Genomic DNA, 19636 nt, shown 5'->3' with positions numbered 1-19636 from the left:
TGAACATTGGGGTGCATGTATCTTTTTGAATAGAATTTTCAAGGAGGGTTTTGATGATGGACACAGAAGTCCCCAAGTTACTGCTCATGGCTACCATCCCCAGGGCCCAGCACTCTTCCTGGGATGAGGCACCATGATTCCCATTTAACAGGTGGGGAAACTGAGGCTTAAGGATGACAGGATATGACCAAGGTCACAAAGCTAGCAAGAGGCAGAAACTAGATTCCAAGTTTTCTCATTTCAAAAACAAGTATCAAGGCCCTATGTCATTTCATAGGGTTCTCAGATCCATGAAAGAAATGCCTGGTTCACTGCTATGAGTATGTGCTAGAAGAAATGATGGATAGATTAATAAGTGAATGGATGGAGGGATAGATGGATGGACTGGTGAATGGATAGATGAAGGATGAATGGATGGATGGATAGAAGGGTAGATGGGTGGATGGATGGATAGATGGGTGGATGGGTAGATGGATGGGTGGATGGATGGATGTGTGAAACAGGAGGAGTCAGGACACTTGCCTCACAGGGCAGTTGCAGTGGGTCCAGGCTTACTCTGACTCAACCTTCTCACTCTCCCTGGAGCCCTTGCTGGGCTCAGCATCTGAGTAAAAAGGATCCCAGATAATCCAGAGTTCTGCAGGCTGAGAAACAAGCAAGATCATCTAAGAGTCTGGTTGCAGCCTATGCATGTGTGTGTGTGCTCATGAATGGTGGGGTCGGGAGGGACTCTATGGAAAGGACAGGGTGTGTATAGGAAGGCTGTGGGTAGGAAGCGGGAGCCGGGGTGGGTGTGGAGGAGAGGCACGTGCCGGGATGTGAGGGCACTTGCATGAATGGGTGTGTGCAGGGGTGAGTAGGTATACACAGGCGTGTTGGAAGTGTGCACAGGCGTGCAATCAGTACATGCCCAGGATGATGAGCATGAAGGCATGGGGCTGGCAGGGGCAAGTGCCCATTAGAAGCAGTTGAAGGCAGCCTGTGTCTTAACAAGGCCATGGTGCAGGCTCCCAGGGTGATCAATTTCAACCACAGCCATGATCCCAAAGCCTCCCAGCCTGGGAACCTCGCTGCCTCCCACTACCCCTCCCCAGGATCTGAACCCCGGCTGGCCTGCCCCACTCCCTCCCGCCCGCCACAGGTCAAGGAGGGACCCTCCCTGAATCTGAAAAACACACAGTGCTTTTATTAGCGTCTGAGGGCAGCCCGGCCAGGGAGGCCTCAGACAGTTCTGAAATCTGTGCTCCCGTCCGGCCTCATTTCAGAATCCTGAGGGCAAAGGGGTGGTCTTACTGCCCCTGATCTCAGGTAACCTGAGGACACAGGGCACCCCAGGAGGGGCGGGCGGGGGCAGAATGAGCGAATCTGGGAGGAAAGTGAGCACGATGGAAGGTTCTCCCCGCTGAGAAGAGCCCAGAGTCAACGCCAGGGCAGGCTCCCAGGACCGACGCGCCGGGCCCGGCCTGAGCCCCCCAGCGAAGTCCCCGGTGGGCAGCCCAGCTCCTCCCTCAACTCAGCAGGACCCAGAGCCCGAGCCGAGGTTCTCACTGCACAGGCTGCATGTGGTGGGCATCTGACCAACTGCCGTGGGGAGGCCTTGCGTGTGGACCAGGGACCAAGCCCGATGTCCCAAGGGACCCCCATGCCCTCTGGCAGTTGGACAGGTGGCCGCACAGACTGCCACCTGTCCGGAACAATCCAGGCCAGCCCTGCCCTTGGTCAGAGCTGACCCCAACACTTGAGATTCTGAGAACCACAGACCACAAGACTGTCAGCTCAGAACAGGGGGAGGGGAAAGGGGAGGGAGGAGGGGGAGGGGACGGGAAACTCCCTCTTTCAATAGAGGCCATTATTGGCCAATTCAGTCCTTCACCACAGGACAAGTGCTCCACCTGGTTATCTCTGGAAACTGGGCAACCCTGGTCCCCGTCTTCCCTTTAGGTCCCCTCCATCCCCAGCTCAGAACCAGAAACGACCCAGCCCACCCACATTTCCAGCTCCTCCTCCTCCTGCTTCCTTCCACAGATGCCATGTCTAACCCACCAGAAAGTTCCCTGCCACCCCACCCCCAGGAAGTGCTGTCCTTCACACCTCCGAGGCTCTGTGCTCTGGCCTCTGCCCAAGTGACCCTTTCTGCTGGGATAAAGTCCTTCCAGGCCCAGGACAAGCAGCCTTGCTACTTCCCAGCCTTCCCCTCTGTTATACAGACAGATCCCATCTTGCCCATCCCCAGCATGGCCACAGGTCTCAAAGTAACTGTTTTCCTCCAACAGACACTGCTGTTCTTGTCCACAGTTCCCCTTGAGGGGGAGAGCCAGGACAACAGGCGCGGCACTCACCTCAGTATCCCCAGCACCAGAACTGGGGATGGAATACAGTAGGTGCTCAGTAAGTGCATGGGGGAATCACACTGACGCATCTTCCCGGCTGCCCCTTCTGAAGCTGGAGTAAAAACTTACAAGGGGGACTTCTTTGTCAGGCCGGTGGTTAAGACTCTGCGCTTCCTATGCAGGGATCGCAGGTTCGATCCCCACATACCGCCACGGCACGGCCAAAAGGCAAAACAAACAAAAAAAGACAAACAAACAAAAAAGACGACACGGAATTACAAGCGCAGGGAGGGCTGTGGGAGGCGGGCGGTGGGGAACCACAGTGTGATCTGTTAACAGCGGGAGAGGAGAAGGAATGAATTCATTTCCTCCTTGTAGTAATGTGCCTGTAAATATTCACAAACCGCGCCGTTTCTCTCAGCCTTCCCAGTAAAGATAAACGCATAAATAAACCAGCCTACCCGGGGCTTTGCACACAGGCTGCTGTTCCTGACCCCAAGTACCAAGCTGACTATTCAGCTGCCGCAAAAAACCCCAGAGGGTGTCCAGAGTGGGTGACTCGGAGAGCAAGGAGGTGGCTCGGCAGGACTCGGAAGACCCACGGAGGTGTGGACCCAGCAGGCCAGAGCCCGAACAGGTGGCCTCATTGGCTTAGGTTTGGCTTGACGAAGTGTCCTTCTCACCCTCCAGCCTGGACCCCAGGGGGAGTCCAGAGGTCACACACAGAGAGCCCTCTGTGCTCCAAGTGGATCCCTTGGTAAGGAGAAAAACAAATGCCTTCTTGAAATGCTAGGGACCCATGACATACGGAGAAGGAGCACCGAGGTCGCAGACAGACAGACAATTGGAGGGTGATGACCTCTGGGAAGGGGCCCTGTCAGGGCAAATGTAGGCCCCTCATAACCTACCCATGGCTCCCTCTTGGTGTACTTCTCTGAGCACTCAACGAGGGGTAAACACCCGTCAGACAATGGCAGCAAGAAAGAGCGGCTCTTTCCTTCTCCCCAGACTGACTGCAAACTCCTGGGGCACCAACAGGGAGCCTGGTCTGCAAGTCTATTCCTGCTAACATGCTCAGGGTATGGACCAAATCCTAAAAGCCTGATTAACCTGGACTCACATAATCAAGTCCTAGAATGACAATGGCAAATCCTTGCATAACACTGGCCTGGAAAAGCTCTCTTGCTTTTAATCCTCACGACAACCCTACAAGGCAGGTCACTACTATCCCCATTTTATAGATGGGAAAACTGAGGCCCAGAAACAGAACCACCCAAGGAGTGGGACACAAGGTCAGGATTCAAACCCAGACATTCTGGTCCTGCAGTCTTGCAAAGGATTAAGGCACAGAGGAGGCAGGACAGCAAAGTAGAAAGAAGCTGGAGGCAGGGTCCCAGGACCAGAGCATGTGGGACATTTGCGGATAAGAAAGTGCATGTGCCATTTAAAAAAAAAAAAAATATGAAGACCCAGGTGTGCAGCCCACCCACGATTACCTCACTTCATCTCATCAGCAGCTCTGTAAGGAAAGGTTATTATGCCCAATTCAGAGATGGAGAAACTGAGGTTCATGGTCTTCTTCCAGCCAGGGAGTAAAGGCCAGGATTTGAATCCAGACCAACTCACCACCACCATTTCTACTAGCTTCAGGTTCAGCTCCTCTACCAGCTAGAGTGACTTGAAGAGAGTCCGTCACATCATGGACCTCAGTTTCCACATCTGCAAATGGGCCCCTTCCTGAGCCCCAGTCCAGAGTGGCTGGGAAGACCGAAGGAGGTGGCGGCGGATGTGAAGGAAGGGCCACTGCGTGGCACACAGCCTACGCCACAGGCTCCAAAGCCCAGGTCCTGACTGCACCTAGAGGACTGACATTTACAACAGCATGCCCCGACGCCCCACAGGATGCTCTGCCAGCAAAGAGATTCAATTATGGTCATTATGGTGCACTTAGGAAAACCAGGGAGCAGGCTAATACATTTCAGAAAGATTTGCAAGAGCAGAGGATGAATCAAAACGAGTTTTCTACTTAACCCTCAGTTAAACAGAAAATCCATTTAACCACAAGGCATCACTCTGTCTTCCCACTCTCCAGTCAATCATTTTTTTTTCTTTACTGTCTGCCACTTCAATTTATATTTTTATTCCCTGAAGCTGCCTTAGAATGAAAAATAAGTTCATTGATGGGGAGAAAGATGTCATAAACCTCTGCGGGTCTGCAGCCCTGGACCAGCATCTCAAACCTTTGCTCCTTCCAGCAGGGCAAAGACAGGCACGACTGCTTATATCTGTGGCAGCTAGAGAAGCTGATGGGCTCTGGAGGAAGCAGCTCCATGGACCCAAGGGGGAATGCTAATATACACCTCCCACCAGCCCTTCCTTCTCCCTCCATAAAGCAAACCAAATATCTGCAGTCATTGGCAGTCTCCAGAAAGAGGCTGAGGGAGAGATGTACTCAGAGGGACCACAGGGGATGAATTCATTGACCTCCAAGTGCGCTAAGCCATAGAGCCATGGCTATCAGAGTTGTCGGGGAGACACAATAAAAAAAAGCAGGGATAGATTCAAGTTAGGGAGAGTGTTCCACACAAAACGGGAAAGGAAACATATCACCAGCTAGTTTTCTGTAGCATTCAATAAAGCAGCCTTGACTACACATGCAACAAGACTCTCCAGGTACAGTTTCCAGGTAAAATCCAAGGTGCTCAGTGAAGTCTGAATTTCAGACAAACACTAAAGAATGTTTTAGTTTTCATTCCAAATAGTCCGTGGGACTGATACTGATGGAACATAAGAGTGTGAAGTATTAGTTGCTCAGTCATGTCCGACCCTGCGACCCCATAGACTACAGCCCGCCAGGCTCCTCTGTCCATGGAATTCTCCAGGCAAGAATACTGGAGTGGGTAGCCATTCTCTTCTCCAGGAGGGTCTTCCTGACCCAGGGATCGGACCCAGGGATCGAACCCAGGGATCGGACCTAGGGATCGAACCCAGGTCTCCTGCATTGCAGGCGGATTCTTTACCATCTGAGCCACCAGGGACGCCTACTGATGGGAAACACACTTGCACTAAAAAACGATTCGTTGGCTCTACAAAGTTCGAGTTAACCAGGGCGTCCTGTACTGCCATCTGCTAACCTGGCAACCCTTTCCAGGAGGCACACACTTAGCATCGAGCGCTGGTGGACATCAGAAGCAAGCTGCCGGAATGGGGGCCCCTCGCCTGGTACTGCCCAGGAAGGAGTCCCACATGGCTGTTTTGCAGCGGGACCTGGTGTGCAAAGAAAAGCAGGAAGCCGAACTCGGTGAACTTTCTGGAGGCATCTCTGCTGTATGTGTGCCTGAGTGGGAACAAAAGCAGGAAGCGAATGGGCCTCTTGTCCTGAGAGGGGCACTGCCTGCGTTCTCTTCCCTCCATTTCCCAAGCCCTCTCTAATGTTGTTTTACAGCCTTAACAATAACCGTGTGCGCTGGCACGCCCGCCCAGGCACACAAAGCGCTCAATTTTTCTTATCTTGGAGAGCAATCAGGTTGTTCTATCAGATTTCAAGCTTGTTGAAGTTATGGACCGGGGATTTTTAATTCCTGTATCCCAGAGGATGCTCAGCGAATGATGAAGGGAGAAACGAAAGAAAGGGGATGGGGGAAGAGAGGATTTGTTGGTACAAATGCCAAGAGTTGGGATGTCTGGGCTTGGAAAGGGGCTCCCAGGGCCCAGAAGACCGCCCAGGCTGCAGAAGCTGCTCTGTCATCCTGGGTCTCCTTGCTCCGTCCCCTGGGTGCAGAAGCCTTGGCAGTCATGGGTTGGGGGGCTATTTGGGGAGCAGGTAGCACAAAGCCCAGCCTCAGGTCTGAGATCCCTGTAGCCTCCGCCCCCCACCAGTGCTCTGCATTTATCCAAAGCCACCCCCTGGCAGGAGGACGCACTGCTAGAAGGAGGAACAGGCCTGGGGAGCTTTTCCTAGGCCAGAGGGCAGATTCCGCACCCTCCTGCTCCACTGTGCCCCCCTCCTGTAGGGGATGCGCCTGCCTCCCGGTTCAAATTCAGTTTAAACAGATGTTGTGTCCCTAAGAAGCCAGCACTGTCTTTGAAGCCCGGGAGAAAATCTCAGCTCTGAAGGGATATTTCCTACCAAGGAGGCTCTCCGGGGAGTCTTGGCAGAAATAAAAACCCAAGGTCCTGGATGCTTATCTCCTGGTATTTATGAGATTTTTCATTAGAACGGCTGTCTTCATGGAGTGCTCTGCAGAAAAAGGAAAGGGAAGGAGAGAGAGGGAGGGGAGGAGGAGAGCCGGGATCCCACTGAGCAGGGCTGGGTGCATCTCCAGGGGGGGATGTCGTCTCGTATCCACCAGGACAAACTGCCACTCCACGGAGGCAGCACTCCGTGCTAGACTTTGTACATAGATGGTGCTCAGACTCAGGGTGGCCTTTAGGAACTAGCGCCTAATGCCAACCTACTCAGGGTCCTCCTGCTTCTCTCCTCAATGTATACAGGACACCTACAAGGCCTTTCTGCACCTATTTCCACCTGGAAACTAGCTGGTCACACAGCAGGGCCCGTCCATAGCATCACCTCTTCAGAGTCCTCCGCCGGCCTCCCCTCCGCCCCCGCCCAGGACAAGAGGCCCATTCATTTCCTGCAATATCTCCCAAGGGCCGCGTGGTAGGAGCAGTCTGCACAAGGTGTAGGCAATAGGTGATGCTTTGTCTGCAGGAACATTTAAAACAAACATAAAACCAGCTAAAAGCTGACAACGCTGAACAACGTCAATGATAAAATGTACTGCCTTGAAAAAATAATCTTGTTGTTCCAAGTTCTAAACAACTGCTGTAATCACGGCTGAGTTTTAATAATATGTGTGGAAGCTCCAGATGAGCACATTTTTATTACTTGACCTTTCGTAAATATTGTGCTTACATGGATGTGAGTTCAGAGAACAACCTCTGGTACAGTCAGACCCCAACATGAGTCGATTCTGCTGCACACGTTCAGAGGAAAGATTCAGAGGAAAAGGATTCAGAGCTGAGAAAAAGGATTCAGAGCCGAGCGAGTTTTCTCCGTACGAGGTGGTACTAGTACTTTGTACTAGTTCTCTTTGTACCAGCACCTTTGATACTAGATATTCTCACAGATACCAGATATTCAAGTCTTAAATAGTCGACCTGAGCTGGGCAATGACAGCGCAGTGACTGCAAGGACGTTGAAACAGATTATTGCCAAGGCAGCCACCTCTGTTCATTCTCCCAGCCTTGCGGGGTTCATGCTTTCGGAACTTTCTTTGTGCAATTTTTTTCTTTTTCCAAAAAAATCCATTAATGTAATTAAAAGGTGTGAACTCATTACTTCTCCCCCTGCTTTTTTTTGTGTGCTGTAATGCTTGTTGACCGGCATGGTTCTGTATATAAAGTCCACTGAAAGGAACGTTTTGCTGTTTCTTTTCTGGCCATTATTAGAATTGGTTTTATTTCACTGCTATTACTGAAAATAATTTTGTTGTGCAGAGATGACAAGTGTTAAGAGCCATCTTCCCTGGGTGTCGCATATCCTAGGTACCTCGTCCTGCTGCCCTGTTCTAGCTCATGTCGAGCACTGATAATTGAACAGCACTCGCCTTCAGGGCAAGCTAAGCCTGGGCTTGCTCTCGCGGCTGGCTTCTCTTCCACAACAGTTCCCTGGACAATGCAAAGCTAAGATCTGTTCGCCCTGGTGTCCCAGATGGGCCCTCTGGGCAGCTCCGGGTAGCCGCCAGTGGGCACCTTCTGCAGGTTCTCCAAGACCCTGCACTGCTCCATCATCTCCATCTACACTCACCCCGAGGGGGTCTCATTAGGGATGGAGGCTGGAAGTACTCTGTCCGCTGATGGGTCCCAGATTTGTCTCTCCAGCACTGACCTCGCCCCTGAACTCCAGGTATGTACCTTCATTTGTGATTTTGCCACCTCCATCTGGATGGAGCAATGTCCCAACTTAAAATAGCTCAAAAGAGAGCTCAGTATGTATGTGCCCCTCAACCTTCACCAAAGCCTAGCCACCGTGGCTCCTTCATTTACAGGCACAAAACTCTACAGTCATCCGTGACGCCTCTATTTCTCTTCCTCCTCATCAGTGAGTCTGTCGGCTCTATTTCCCAAACAGATGATGAATGATTTGGCTTCAAAGCACCTCCACCACCCTTTTGTCCTTCCAAAATCACCTCATCTCTGGCCTGGATCAGTCTCTACCCCAGTCTCCTTGTCCCCTATAATCTGTCCTCTATCCCGCGGTCAGAGCAATCTTGGTAAAATGTATTATCTTATTGAGTAAAACAAAATCAATCCTGTCTCCTCCTTGTACACTGGCTTCCCATCACACTTGGAATCCAAATCCACAGTCCTCACCTGACTGGCAGCTCCCTCCTGGCCTCATCCCCCTCCTTACTCCCTCGTTCTAGCCCTGTGGCCTCCTTGCTGATCCTCCAACATGCCAGCTGCCGTTATGGCCCTTACTCTTGATGTTCCCTTCACCGGGAAGGCTCTTCCCACAGATGAAGTCCAGGCTCACTCCTCACTGCCTGCAAGTGTCTGTTCAAATGACATCTGATCAGGATGCCCCCTATCTGAAATAGCACATCCCTGGCCCCTGCCTTTCTCTTCCTGCCTCTAATACTGTCTGACGCTCAGTTTATTTGTTGATCTCTGTCTCCTCCAACTAGAGCCCAAGCTCCATGAGGGCAGGGACTGTGCTGTTTTGTTCACAATATTACATTCCTAGCAGATAAAGCAGAACCTGGTACATACATACCAGGGGCTCAACAGCATTTACTGAATCAGTGAAGTGGACTTATATTTGACATCTTCCCTCAGACTAAGTCTGGGCAAAGTATTGCTATCATCACACCCATTTTGCAGATGTGGAAGCTGAGACTCAGAATGGGAGGGACTTAGTCTCAAGACCCCTCAGATCCATGTCAGTTAGTGACGCATCCATGATTAAAACACGGGCTTCAAAGAAGAGGAAATCAATACAGAAAATCAACAAAATCAAAAGCTGGTTCTTTGAGAAAACCGGCAAAAATGAAAAAGCCTCTAGCCAGGCTAAGGAAAAAAAAGAGAAAATACAAATTATTAATATCAGAAATGAAAGAGAGGACATCACTATAGTTCCTACAAACATGAAAAGGGAAATAAAAGGATAATGTGAATAATTCTATGCCCATACATTTGATAACCAAGATGAAACAGACCAATTTCTTGAAAGACACAATCTGCCAAAAATCATACAAAAAGAAATATGCAATCTGAATAGGCCTGTATCTATTAAACATTTTGAATCAATAATTAATAACCTGTCAAAAAAAGAAAACATTAGGCACACATGGGTTCACTGGTGAATTCTACCAAACATTTAAGGAGGAATGTATCAATTTACAACAATCTCTTCCAGAAGATACTAGCAGAGAAAATATGTTCTGACTCATTCTATGAGAGCAGTATTAACCTACTACCAAAAGGGAAAACAGGGCTTCCCTGATAGCTCAGTAGGTAAAGAATCTGCCCGCAATGCAGGAGACCCCGGTTCGATTCCTGGGTCGGGAAGATCCGCTGGAGAAGGGATAGGCTACCCACTCCAGTATTCTTGGACTTCCCTTGTGGCTCAGCTGGTAAAGAATTTGCCTGCAGTGTGGGAGATCTGGGTTCAATCCCTGGGTTGGGAAGATCCCCTGGAGAAGGGAAAGGTTACCCACTACAGTATTCCGGCCTGGAGAATTCTCTGCACTATATAGTCCATGGGGTCGCAAAGAGTCAGACACGACTGAGCGACTTTTGAGCTTCCCTGGTGGCTCAGCTGGTAAAGAATCTGCCTGCAATGAGGGAGACTCGAGTTTGATCCCTGCGTTGGGAAGAACCCCTGGAGAAGGAAATGGTAACCCACTCCAGTATTCTTGCTAGAGAATCCCCATGGACAGAGGAGCCTGGTGGACTATAGTCCATGAGGTCGCAGAGTTGGATGTGACTGAAGCAACTTGGCCTGGCAAAACTGAAAAAGATATTACAAGAAAACTATAGACAAATATCTCATAAACATACATGTAAAAATCTTCCACAAAACATGAACAAATAGAATTGAAGAAAGTATAAAAAGAATTATACAATATGGCCAAGTGGAATTTATCCCAGGTATGCAAGGCTGTTTCAACATTCAAAAACCAGCTAAAGTAATCCATTATGTCAATCAGCTAAAGAAGAAACATCACATGACCACATTAATAGATATAAAAACAGCATGACAGAATCCAATACCCATTCATGATAAAACTCTCAGAAGACTAGAGAAATAGAGGGAAATTTTATCAACTTGATAAGGAATGTCTATAAAAACCCATATCTAAGATCATCGTTAATGGTGAAAAGCTAGAAACTCTCCCATTAAGAAACAAGGAAAGTACATCCCTTCTCACCATTGCTTTTCAATATTGTACTGGAAGTCCTAGCTAGTGCAATAAGACACTTAGGTTTTTTTTATTTTTACATATTAGGAAAGAAACTTTTCTGCTTTCTCAGTTCAGTCACTCAGTCGTGTCCAACTCTTTCTACTTTCTACAGGCATTTTAATTTTACAGATTGGGAAGGAAAAAATAAAACTGTCTTTGTTCACATATGACATGATTGTCTACCTTTAAAATTTGAAAAAACTGACAGAAAACTGCTTGGAACCAATAAGTATTTATAGTAAAGTGAGGTTGCAGGATACAAGCTTAGTATACAAATGTCCCTTGCTTCCCTATTCACAAGCAGTGAACAAGTAGAATTTGAAATTTTTAAAAAAATTATACATTTCCATTGGCACCAAAAGAAATGAAACACTTAGGTATAATTCTAACAAAATATGTAAAAGAAAGATCTATAGGAGGAAAACTATGAAACTATGATGAGAGACATCAAAGAAGAAACCAAATGATAGAGAGAGATATTCCGTGTTCATGGATACGAAGACTCAGTATCGTCAAGATGTCAGTTCTTCCAAATTTGATCTATAAATTCAATACAACCTCAGTTAAAACTCCAGAAAGTTGTTTTGTGGATACCTGAAAATTGATTTTAAAGTCTTATGAAGATGCAAAAGATCCAGAATAGCCAACATTATAATGAAGGAGAACAAAGTCAGAAGGCTGGCACTACTGACTTCAAGACTTACAAGCTATAGTAATCAAAACAGTATGGTATTGGCAAAACAGTGATCACATAAATCAATGGAAAAGAATAAAGAGCAGAAATAGACCCACAGAAACACAGCAGACTGATCTCTGACAAAGAAGCAAAGGGGATGCAGTGGAGAAGTAGCCTTTTCAGCAAATGGTGCTGGAACAACTGAATATCCACAAGCAAAATATATATATGCACACACACATATAGACCCAGATCTTATAACTATCACAAAAATTAACTCAAAATGGATCACAGACATAAACATAAAACACAAAACTATGAAACTCCTAAAAGATAACACAGGAGGACGATCTAGACGACTTTGGGTATGGCAGTGACTTTTCAGATACAACATCATAATTCATGAAAGAAATAATGGATAAGCTAGACTTGATTAAAATTGTAAAATTCTGCTCTGTGAAAGACATTGTCAAGAGAACAAGAAGTCATAGACTGGGAGAAAATGCTTACAAAAGATGCATAGATAAAGAATTATTACCCAAAATATACAAAGAACTTGTAAATTTGTAAACTTGCTTTGTTGTTAAAACTCAACAATAAGTAAACAAATAACCCAATTTAAAAATGACAAAACACCTGAACAGACAACTCACCAAAGATCCACAGATGGAAAATAAGCATATAAAAAGATGCTTTACACCATATGTGATCAGAGAACTGCAACCTGAAACAAAATTGGATACTGCTATACACCTGTAAAAATGGCCAAAATTCAAATCACTGACAACACCAAATGCTGACCAAGATGTGAAACAACAAGAACTCTCATTCACTGGTGTTTGGAATGCAAAATATTATAGCCACTTTGGAAGACACTTTGGCAGTTTCTCACAAATTTAAACATACTTTTACCACATAATCCAGCAGTTGTGCTGATTGGTATTTACTCAAATGAGTTGAAAATTTATGTACACACCAGAACCTGCAGAAGTTCTACAGTAGCTTTATTCATAATTGCCAAAACTTGAAAGCAAACAGCATATCTTTCAGTTGTACTGTGCTTAGTCATTCAGTTGTGTCAGACTCTTTGCTGCTCCATAGACTGCAGCCCGCCAGGCTCTTCTGTCTGTGGGGGTTCTCCAGGCAAGAATGCTGGAGTGGGTTGCCATGCCCTCCTCCAGGGGATCTTCCCAACCCAGGGATGGAACCCAGGTCTCCCACATTGCAGGCGGATTCTTTACTGTCTGAGCCACCAGGGGAAGCCCAATATCCTTCAGTAGGTGATGGATAAATAAACTGGTACAACCAGACAATGGATACTATTCAGTGCTAAAAAGAAATGAACTTAGCAACATTACTGGCAATGGCTAAAATATGAATGCACTCCAAGGGTCCATCAAAAGATGAATGGATTAGCAAAATGTGGTTTACACATACAGAGGAATATTGCTCAACTTTAAAATGGAAGGAAATTCTGTCATACACTACAACATGGACAAACCTTAGGGACATTACACTAAGTGAAATAAGCCATTACAAAAATAATAATAATGGATGATTCCACTTATATAAGGCACTTAAAGAAGTTAAAATCACAGCAACAGGAAAGATGAATGGGGTTTGCCAGAGGCTGGGAGGAGAAGGGAATATGAAATTATTGTTTAATGTTTATTTTTACAAGATGAAAAGCATTCTGGAGATGGATGGTGGGGATGGTTGCACAACAATTTTAAATGCACTTAATACCACTGAACTGTGCATTTCAAATGGTTAAAATATTAAATTCTGTTATATATATTTCACCACAATAAAAAATAGGGGAAAAAAGAGAAGTTGAACTACCAAAACATGAAAAGACATGGAAGAACCTTAAACGCACATTACTAAGTGAAAGAAGCCAATTTGAAAAGGCTCCATACTGTATGATTCCAACTCTATGACATGCAGGAAAAGGCAAAACTACAGAGATAGTAAAGAGATCAGAGGTTTCCAGGGTTTAGTAGAGGGGGAAGGATGAATTGGTGGAGCACAGAGGATTTTTAGGGCAGTGAAACTACTCTGTATATACTGTAATGGTGGATACACGTCATTATCCACTTGTCAAAACCCATAGAATGAATACACAACAGCAACAGAGAACCACAGTATAAACTATGGGCTTTGGGTGATGACGATGTGTCAGTGCAGGTTCCTCAACTGTACTGTATGTACCGCTGGGTGTGGGATGTCAGTAGTCGGGGTGGCTGTACGTGTGTGTAGGAATGTACAGAGACAGAATATGAGAGTTCTCTGCACTTTCCCCTCAATTTTGCTGTGAATCTAAAACTCCTCTAGAAAACAAAGTCTACTTTAAAAAAGAAAAAATCTTCGGAGTTCAGACCCCACTCTCCTGCCTCTAACCCATAACACACCCCTGCCCATGGCCCAGAAAAGGAAGACGTCTTGGCAAACCCCAAAGCACAGGGGACGTCTCCATTCATTTCTTCTCATAGCAGCAGCTCTGGGCAGATGATATACGACCACGGCCACCAAAGCAGCACTGCCAGCTGATTTGGGCTTTTTGCTTTATTTGTAGGCTATTAATTAACATACATTATTTTATACTTTTTAAAAAAAAATTATTCTTGGTAGTTCTGGGTCTTCTTTGCGGTGCACAGGCTTCCCCTAGTTGCGGCTAGTGGGGGCTGCTCTCCAGCTGCGGTGCGTGGGCTTCTCATCGCGGTGGCTTCTCTTGCTGTGGAGCACAGGTTCTAGGGCATGCAGGCTTCAGTAGTTGCAGCACGTTGAGCTCAGTAGTTGCAACTCCCGGGTTCTAGAGCACAAGTTCAGTAGTCATGGGGCATGGGCTTAGTTGTTCTGATCCCATGTGGGATCTTCCCGGATCAGGGATGGAGCCCATGTCTCCTGCATTGGCAGGTGTATTCTTTACCCCTGAGCCACCCAGGGAAGCCCTATTTTACACTGTTAACCAATAAAAAAAGGTGGCTGGGTGCAGTAGGAGGATCACCAGTCCAGGTCAGAAGACCTGCAGACGAAGCCCATCTCCTTCCACAGCTCTGTGACTTTGGGCAAGGCATTTCGCCTCTGTGATGCTGAAATGCATCTGAAAATGAAGTTTCTACTCCCTCACTCTTTGTCACATCTGGCTATTTGAAAGTTCTTCAGCTGTGACTCACAGTGTGGATATATGTCATTACTTAAAAAAAAAAAAAAACCTTTTAAGGGCATGTTATGCTCATTTTTGCTGCATGAACAGAAAAATAATACTTTGCTTATCCTTTAGATGAGTAAGTTTAGACTTATTATCAACTATCCATGATGTTAAGGAGTGGTCACCCCACAGAGTGAAGGGTCAGTCTGGCCTTGTTCTCACAGCCAACCAGGTCAGAGAGAGAGGACATTTCAGAGGGAAAAACATAGGGACAATGTGTGTGTGGTCCTGGGATGACCTTCTTGTGCTAATCTAGAACAACTTGAAAAAGAAAGAAAGGAAAGGTTTGGTAAGGGCAATATCCTGGAAGGCAGAGAAGGACTAGGTTACTGTCACGAGTCACAGGGAGATGAGCTGGACTGGGACTCAGATCTTCCTCAAAATCACACTAGGGTTGGGTAAGAGGTTAATCAAGCTCACCTGGACCACTGGCTTCTGTTTGACACCTCTGAAGCCTTCCCAGAATCAAGGAGAATCAGGATGTCTCCCTCATTAACCTCTTTTGACTTTATCGTGGCCTCTTCACCTCAGTGACTGAAGCTTTAGTTCAGGGTCACATCTTCTCTGCCCTGCGCTGCCCTGAATCATCCTGGCAGCCTCCCAACCAGCCTCCCTGACTGTGCTTCATCTTCCTCTAAACACCAGTAGTGAGCAATTGTGGCTGTACATTGGAATCACCTGGGGAGCTCTAATATTCCTCCAAAAATTATACATAAAGCTACAGTAATCAAAACAGCATGGTAACAGCATAAGGATAGACATATAGGCCAGAGGACAGCAAGGAGAACAAACGAGTCAATCCTAAAGGAAATAAACTCTGAATATTCGTTGGAAGGACTGATGCTGAAGTTGATGCTCCAAAAATTTGGCCATCTGATGTGAAGAGCTGACTCACTGGAAAAGACTCTGATGCTAGGAAAGATAGAGGGAAGGAGGAAAAGGGGGTGACGAAGGATGAGATGGTTGGATGGCATCACTGACTCAATGGACATGAGTTTGAGCAAATTCCAGGAGATAGTGAAGGTCAGGGAAGTCTGGTGTGCTGCAGTCCACGGGGTCACAAAGAGTTGGACAAGACATCGGCCAAACAACAACAACAAATAGACCAGTGGAAGAGGACTGAGATTCCAGAAACAAACCTATACACCTATGGCCAATGAATTTTCAACAAGGGTGCCAAGACTATGCAATGGAGAAAAACAGTCTCTTCAATGCTTGTCCAAGGATATTCATGTGCCAAAGAATGAAGTTGGACTCCTATCTCAAACCAAATACAAAAATTAACTCAAAATGAATCAATGGCCTATATATAAGAGCTAAGGTCTTAAAACTCAGAAGAAAACACTGAGGTGAATCTTTATTAGTTTGGATTTGGCAACAGAGTCTTAGATATGACACCAAAAGTGCAAGCGACAAAAGGGAAAATAGATAAGTGGGTAGAGGCTCTACTGCAGTGGCAGCCAGGCCTTCTTCACCACCACCCACCCCCACCAGCCACTTGCTTCCTGCTGTGAGATCCCAGCAGGAAGATGATCTGGAGGCTTCCAGGAAGCTGCCTTCATTCATTTTCTCAGCTTTCTGTAAAGGGCTGGCTGGGCAGATAAACACATCAAGGGACTCCCCATTCTTCTTGAGCTCCACACTCCATGCAAGGCTGGGTGGAGAACACAGGAGCAGTGCCAATGTGGGTGCCTGCCGTGGTGCGTCACTGCAGGCAGGGGGGGTGCTCTTTAGCCACATGGGGACCACCATGAACGCCATGGGGTGATGATGTGAGGCCTGGGGGTGCTTCATGAATGCTTTAGGTGCCTCTGTGGACACAACGGGGAACCACTGCAGTGCTATATGGAGTCTATGAGGACACACACTAGGTGCCTCTGGAAATGTGGAGGGCTGCCTTTGAGGGGACTGTGGGTGCTGTGGGGTGCTATGGCAAACACGCTGTCTTTAGGGCAGGAACCCTGGGTTTGGGTCCTAACCTTGCTGCTTTTTAGAGGTGAACCCTAGCATAATTTACCACTTTTCAGAATTCCAATTGTCCTTAAAAAGAGCTTACTAATCCCTGCCTCCCGGGATGTGGGGGATCCGTGATTACCTCCAGAGAGGGCCCAGGAAAGATCACTGGGAGTCAAATGTAAACCATGGAATTAAGGCTTAGGAAGAACTGTTCACACCCTACATGGCCTCACGCCCCAGGAGTGTCAGAACAGAGAGCTGACACAACCCAGGCGCTTCCTCTTGGGCCATTTTTAGATCACATACAGAAAGAGGTATGTGTCTCCAGGGTGACCCCACTGTGCTCACAAACACCCAGCTTTCTCATGTCAAGAGCCCAAGCCTCTTCACAGAGGTCACCTCGGAAGGCCACCCACATCATTCCAGGGAGCGACCCTCGTTCAAAGCAAACAGGAGCATCGCGCTGGCGATTTCCTGGCCCTTACAACCACTCAGTGGGGGTGCATACTATTTGCCCACTTAATGGATAGGAAAACTGAGATCACTCTGGGTGATCAAAGCACTCATCTGGAGTCAAACGGCTACTGAAGGGCAGAGCTGGGACTCAACCTCCATCAGTTTGGCTATGAGACGCCAGCAAACATTTCCCACAATGGTGCACGCCTGTCTGCCCATAGCTGGTGGTCACCTTTACGTGCTCCCTGTGACTATAACATTTCTGTTTTCTGATTAACAACAGAGCCAGGCGAGATCACTGCTGTCTCAGCAGCCTTGCTGATGGTAAACCAAGATCAATGGCCCCCTCACTGTTTTTCTTTCTGTACTTCAAGAGACTCTTTCCTCTCACCCAAGGCCCAAGGCTTCCCCTGATGGAGAAACATCCCTTACAGAAAGATCCTGAGGAAGTTAAGCTATTTCTGACTCACTTCAGCGCCTTCCCCTGATTAAGAAAATCAGGCAGGAATCCAGGCTCTGATAAGGTGATTGCTTCCTGCAGGGATCAGGGCAATCGCTGCCAGGAGGTTTACATTGAAGATTATGACCGAGGTGGCTGGTGGAGCCCGGGGAGCTGCAAGACAGATGCTATGAGGGCTCCAGAGAAGCCCCCCTATCCCCGATTCCTGGCCTCACTGCTCCTCTGCATTGTCCACTTGGGTGGCCCTTGACCTGGTCCTGCTTTATCTGCTGCTAGGACCTGGCCACCCTGCCTCGGATTTCAACCTAAAATAACCCCAGTCAGCCAGGATGCATACTCCACCGTTGACAGGATGAGCTTGGAGACTGGTGGAACGCCAGATTAGTGACTCAGAAAGTGACCAAGTGCGTCCCAACCACGGGCGCCAGAAAACCAAGACCCGCAGAGATTTTAACAAGAGCCCAAACTTTTAAAAAAAAATTGTTAAAAAGACAATTTCGTGTCTTTTTTAAGAAATGAAGTTCAGAGATGTGATTTGGTTTCAAGGAATTTTTTAACCTTAAGATTCAAGTCATAGAACCGGTAAGCAAAGTGCACAAGAATGGTTGGGTAGTTCAGGGAGGTGCTTCAAATTCAGCCACACACTGCTGAGTGACCTTGAGTGAGTCACTTAACTTCTCTGAGACCTGGTTTTCTCTTCCCTAAGACGGAGATGACAGGAGGGCTGTTGGTACAGAAACTGCAACTTAACCATGCACTTGGCATGGAGAAACTTCAATCAAGGTTAGTAAATCTGACTCTTCTGATTAGCTGGGGCTCAAACACAGTTCCACCCACACCTCTGTGGTCTGCACCTGTGGTCTTTCCCCTGGGGGTCTGCGTCATCCTTTACTCAAAACAGGCAATCAGATCTCTCAGAGCTTTCTAATCCCCTCTCCTCTCTACAGACTTGACCAAACCTCTGCCTCCCTGCTGTTCCCCCCAGCCCGATACCACCACCCGTCCCTTCCTCTAGCTCAGCCCTGGTCTTGAGACCACAGCCGGGCACGTGTGGTTGGAACAGAAATTCAAGTCACTGCTGCCCCATTTTACAGATGAGAAAATAAGGCACAGACTGAGCGCCAGAAGCCAAACACCCTGGCTCCTCATTCAGGAACCTTCGGGGAAAAAAATGAGGCGACCCGGCCTATCACCAGGCCTGGGATTGTGAGCAGCCCAAGAAGCTTCCAGAACCCAAGAAGCAGACCAAAGCATTCCCAGTTCCATCGTGGAATGTGATAACTGATCTTAGTACTTGTGGATTTAAACTTTATCCAAAAAGAGTCTTGGAATGGGGGAGTGCATGAGGGGAGAGGTAGGGGTGGAAATCACCCTAGGAACCCCAAGATTATGGTGGGTGTGGGGGAGGGGTGGGGGAGGGAAGGGGTGGGGGGGTGTGGGGGGGAGGGGAGGTAGGGAGGGGTCCTTGACAGAGCTGGGACCCTCTGTGAGCCTCCAGGACCTCTGCTTTCCCCCGGAGGGCTCACTTCCGCCAGCCCTTCAACCCTCACCTCCTGGGTTGTCTCAGGACCAACCCTGACCTTCTACCCCATCAGTGGGGCAGCACCCAATCTGGTGAGATTCCCCCCTTCAGCGTCAGCCTCCTCCTCATCCCTCTCCTCTCACCTTTGCTCCCGTCACAGAGCAAACATCTGGGGGTGAGGACAAGAGAAAAGCCGCCCTTCGCCTGCCCTGCAGCCTCCAGCATGAGCTGAGAGCTTTCTCACTCAGCCACAGAGGGCCTGGGAGCAGGGAGAGGAGAGAAGAAGATTCGACCCTCTTATTTGAATAAGTTGAGATCCGCGCCTCCAGGGCGCCAACCTTACCTTTTTCAACTGGTGTCTCCTCCCGTCTGGGGTGTCAAGATTCTCCTGAGGTCTCTTTCTGATGGTGGCTTCTGGATAAACTCTAGAAGGAGGACAGAGAGAAATACATTTTAAAAGGCTAAGGGGGCCTTCCCTGGTGGCTCAGGGGTAAAGAATCCGCCTGCCAAAGCAGGAGACAGGGGTTCGATCCCTGATCTGGAAAGATCTCATG

General features: G+C 47.8%; 1 protein-coding gene across 2 annotated transcripts in view; it reads right to left on the bottom strand.

Annotated features, from left to right (window-relative positions):
• TSPAN18 (tetraspanin 18) overlaps positions 1–19636 on the bottom strand; it is a 199448-nt gene that overhangs the window by 140667 nt on the left and 39145 nt on the right. For both annotated transcript variants that reach the window (XM_043910022.1, XM_043910031.1), the window contains exon 2: positions 19426–19507. The gene's annotated coding sequence lies outside the window, so the exon portion shown is untranslated. The remainder of the gene's footprint in view (positions 1–19425; positions 19508–19636) is intronic.

This window comes from Cervus elaphus, chromosome 1 (genome assembly GCF_910594005.1).
Source record: "Cervus elaphus chromosome 1, mCerEla1.1, whole genome shotgun sequence".
NCBI classification, from domain to species: domain Eukaryota; kingdom Metazoa; phylum Chordata; class Mammalia; order Artiodactyla; family Cervidae; genus Cervus; species Cervus elaphus.
This window is presented reverse-complemented; position numbering and strand designations above follow the sequence as displayed.